We start from the raw sequence: 5,434 nt of genomic DNA, 5'->3' as shown, positions 1-5,434 counted from the left end.
TTTGTCATTTTCTCGCTGTGTTTATATTTTATTTAAGCATCAGCAACCTGGAGAAATAGATTTCTTTACTCAAAGAAAACAAACTGCGTTAACAATGATAAGAGCTTTGGAGCAGAGCAGTGACACAACAAAAATGTCATTTATCTGTATTTTATTGTTGGATATTGCTGTGGAGGTGGGATGATAAAAACTAAACATCTGTAAAAAAGAGGGAATAAAAAGGTTTATTGAATTTTCTAAGTATTATTTGTAACAAATACAGTATTCATATTTACGAGAGCGATGTCAATGTGAACTGCACTGTATTACTGTCGGGGAGCTAAACCTCAAAAAACGCCAATAAATAAAAATACCTAGTGTCGCTTAATGCTCACCATTTAGCATGTTATGCCTCATTTGTTAAATGAAAAAAAAAATCTGTTTGCAGTAGCCTACAGTTCGTTCCATATTACGTTCCATATTATTTAAATTCTCATAATATATTCTTTTGAAAAGCAATTTCTCACTAACATGGAATCAGAAATCATATAGCCTTTAAAACATTGTAGCTTATTGTTTTTTTTCCGATCAAACCTAATATTAAAGCTATATCAATATCCTTTGAGATCCTGCTTGTTGAAGCACAGCTTACCTCTTCAGTGTATCTGTTTTAAATCCACTGATAAAGATAAACTGTGCTTCCTCTGCTGTTGTCCTTAAATGCTTTGTAGTTCAGCAACAAGGAAAAATCAATTTAAGGAGCGTCCTTCTTTTCACACTGAAGGACATGAGTACACTCCTCTGACATCTCAATGCTACGGCTCAATCGCTCAGGTGAATTAGTAGACCAGAGGGGTTTGTTTGATAAAGGCTTTTTTATTTTAAGGACATAAATACATGATGTAAATAATAACACCACATTAGGTAATGTATCTCATACAAATTACATGCCTACAATTCCTTTCTATACCTCTTATCTATCAGCAAATCTTCACATGTACATGAATATTTGCAGTTACTAAGTCAATCTAGAAAAAGTAGTTGTTGAGAGAGCCCTCCTGCTTTCAGACAGTCCTGCAGAATAAAGCGCACTCCAGAGGGAGGAAATGTACACTTGGCTACAGCACACAGGATTACTCACTTGTATCATACAGTCCTGTGATTAATAACCCCACACATCTAACCTATTTACGCGTGAAAATCATGCACTTGGAAACACTATATATACACATGCAACACTATATATATTTTTTACATACAATTTTTTAATAAGCAAATGAGACGAGACCCGTTAAACCTGACTGTTACTTCGAGTCCATTAGTCCACTACATGCATACATCACCATAAAGTTAATGGCAAAGAGCTACACATGATGCAACTTCGCAGTTTTTAAAAGAAATTATGACTATGTGCTAGGCTAATCAGGAAGCAATTACCTAGAACCCATTGCAGTTTTACGATCACTCATGGTTCATCAAGTTCTAAGCATACTTGATTAAAAATCCACAGTCTTAGGATTTCTGAGTTACAGAAATACTTTTTTTGTATTTTTTTTAACATTTTTATTTTATTAGAGCAGTTTGGTCCAAATTGGGATGTGTCCAGCATGTGATGTTCCCTATGCAAGATCATCTATGATTTTACTGTCTACTGTACATGGATTGATTTATTCACTTGCACTTTGTCGGATATTATGTGCCTTACTAGCTAACCAAAATCCTAAGAGTGACTTGTTTAAGCGCAAATGTCTTTCTCTGGTGTTAAGTAAACAAAATCGTTTTCAAATCAGAAATCAAGTTATTCCACGCCGAGAATCACCAGTATTAATAATCACTTTTTGGGTACTTTTTACTACTTAAAATCAGTGCGCTATCATGTAAGGGGGAGAACTGTATCATGTTTAAAGCAATGTTAAAGGGCTATTTCAGAATAATCAAATTTAATTCCCATTGTAACTATTCTCAACAGTATATTGTGTACAGTAGGTGTTTTTTACAGAAATGGTAATTAAAACAATCCAATATTGGAGGTTATGTGTTTGGCTCTGTCTGTTTGCCAGCAGGATTTCAGAAAAACGTGCCAATGTCATTATTGTGTGGCTTTGAAGAACAACATTACCTTCAAACCCCAGAACATCGTGGGTCAACAGGCACAGCTGAATAGAAGAGGCGGAGGAGTGTCTGTCCCCACTTCAGACACTAGTGTGTAGACATTTCCAGACACCAGAGATTCCAGCTAAAGGTTAATAAAATGATAGAGGGGAGTGAAACAGAGGCTAACCCAAACATGATGTCACGAGTCTACACTCAATCAAGACTCAGTATCAGTAGAAGTGATAGTTAAGGTATCAGTGTGGCCACCCATGAAGCACACTCCGTTGTTTCTCAGTGCTGAATTTTCAGATTCTTGCTTCCTGCCAGGCAGGGTGCAAAACTCAAATGTTTTCAGCTGACAAATCTGAATTTTGACAATTGGTAATCGTTTTTTGTGTCTGTGCAGCTGCAGCCACTACATAATGTCAAATTGACTGACATCTCTTTATGTGTGGTGGAGAATTTACATTGTTGACAGCAACTATAAAAAGGATAGGATCACTATTAGTCTGTGACAGATAATTAAAAACTGAGTTTTTCTTAAATGTCACGGATAAAAGAAAACCTTTTCACAGAAATAAAACAAAAATATGAAATGTCAATCTATATCTGTAAAAATCACCAGAGGAAAATAACACAATTGACGAAGGATGGGTCCATGGTGATTAAATGGGTCCTCAGACCTGCCGTGTAACAAAAGCCCCCCAACAAAAGGTGCTGCAGGTAACTCTCCATCATGTAATCACACTCAGCAATCAGGACACAGCGACTTGATTCTGCTCCTCTTCTCTGCCAGCTTCCTCTCCTGGGGAATGTTGTTGCCAGGGGCTTTCTGCTCGCGGATGACCAGAGCCTTTTCATAGTGGTCATCCTGCCAAGCTTGTGATCCTCTGGTGCAACAGGATCTCTGCTCAGAATAATACGGCTGTGTTCCCGATTGGTGCCAGAAAAATAATCCTGCCCACACAGCTCCTTCACTGGGAGAAATACTGATTCATAGATAAGGTGCAGCCCCTGAAATGATGCTGGTTTCCAAGGGGATTGGGAGAAAAATAAAAGGTGAATCCTACATTGAGTTACCAGTTTATTAGTTGCACCTGAACAATCTGTAATTGAGTACAGCAGTGCTGCGATGAATCAACCCTTTGTCATGATATTCGTTTTTCCCCCCAATTTGTGTCAGTTCGGAGTTAATGTGATTCAATTCTAATTTATTTTAGCCATACAGTATTGCATACTACTATCACTTTAGCTATACCACTGTATCATTGCCATTTGTATGTTGTGTCTTTTCTAAATGTAACTTAATTATTTCTCTTTTTCCAGCAGAGTATCTGATAACACGTTTAACTAGCTAAATAATTAGTTATTATTAGCATAAATATGTAAAAGAAAAGGAATATACAAATGATAATTAGATGAATTCATTGCATAATACTTGTAATATAGCATGAGGGCACTAAGCAGCTTAAAATTGTCAATCTTAAAGAATAAATAACAGTTAACAGTAATACATAATTTAAGTAATAGAAGTGTTGAAGATGAGATTCTCAGTCATATTACATTCTGATACACTATGGAAAATAGCATAATTGTTGTTTACCCATGGTCTTCAGGAGAAAATACAAGTATAAGTTCAATAGGACTGAGTAAATACCTTTTGGGCATAACTACAATTTGTATTTCAACTATAACATGTATAAAAGATAAGATAGAATTTCTGAAGGATGAAAAAATATATTGTTTTGTTTTAAGAAACTGCAATAGTCACTCAAAGATTCTACCAATAATTCATTGTGAAATGTAGTGAGAGTTGTGATAAATAAAAATCCTTTTTTTAAGGCTTCTGTTAAGGCTATTCATATGGTATCTTCGAATTCCAATTAGTGCAAAGTGCTGACACAGCTTGATAATATAATGCTTTGTGCAGATACTTTTAATGAATATGAATGCATCTAATATCCTGGGGACAAAAAAGGCACTTATTCAGTCGAAAATTAAATTACAAATGTAAGTTGATTTGCATTAAAATCTCCCTCGAAGGCTCAAAATGCAATAAATATTCGATCACCTGCTCAAAATGTCTCTTTTTTTCACAACTGATGATGTTCCCATTAGCCTCAGCTGTAGTGTGGCTTTATTCAATGCAAATAACTAAATATTAACAGGCTAAACGATTGTGAAAATGCTACCACTATACCTGCTAAACAGCATAGCATGTTAGAACTGTTATTGTTAGCATGTTGCTAAAAGTATTTGTTTGTCAAAATACAACAGTTGAGTACAATATGTGTAGACCCATTTAAAGTGAACCTATCATGCTATATTTGAAATATATTGTAGGGCCATACCTATATAAACAGGGCTGCCAACACTCACGCATTGAGCTTGAGAGTCACGCAATTAACCCATATTGCACGCACTCACGCCACACTTGCCTTTCCTCACGCTAAGTTTTCGTCCAAAACAAATGTATATTAATATAAAAATAAAGTGAAGGAACAGCAAACCGAGCGGTCTACGAAATGAGACGGTCTTCTGGGTTAGTTCAGTAAAGTTGGAACGATATTGGAAGATTCTGATTTCACGGATCAATAACTCATGAAAACGTTATTCAGACACAAATGACGTCTCCTAGGTACCGTGGTAAGGTTGACAACGAACTACAATCACATTTTGATCAAAAAAAGCCAATACGCGCCGTCCTCCGAGCTGGGCACATTACATTGGTCTCTATCCGCAGCCGGAGAAGAAACGAGTGCTCAGGGACTGTCTGCAAAATGCAACTCCGAAAAAAGAGAATACAATAATATTCAATCACTATTATACAGCTTATTACTACCAAACTCACTACACACATAAATAGTCTCCTGTGTGTCATACTACAGCAGAGAGTTTGGAAGAATATGCTTTTGAATAATTTTGGGGAATATTTATAATGTAAAATCTTCAATAAATATGGCATCATCTTAAATAACTTTACTATTATACAGTATATTTCTACCAAACTCACTATTTGCATTGTTGTTGTTAGCATCTGGTTAGCTTAACGGATATTAAAAGCTGTTTCTAAAACAATGAGAGGGAGAGCTCTGTCCTGTCAGACTGAGAGATAACTACAGCTCACTGAGGTAAGGGACTCTGTTTAGATACTTTAGTCTAGTTATCTCAGTGGGTCTCATACGTTTTGGTCACCATTTATGAGAATAAATGAAAAACAGTTATGAAATACTATATGACAGTGAAACAAGAATACAGTTTAAAAGGTGAGTGATTTGTAAAATATCCATAAAGAAAAATAAAATCTGTTTACCATAAATTCATTTTGCTCTCAAAGTGCACCAGGTTGATGCATTTAACT

This window comes from Notothenia rossii, assembly GCF_949606895.1.
Source record: "Notothenia rossii genome assembly, chromosome: 1".
Classification (NCBI taxonomy): Eukaryota; Metazoa; Chordata; class Actinopteri; order Perciformes; family Nototheniidae; genus Notothenia; species Notothenia rossii.
Note: the sequence above shows the minus strand (reverse complement) of the source record.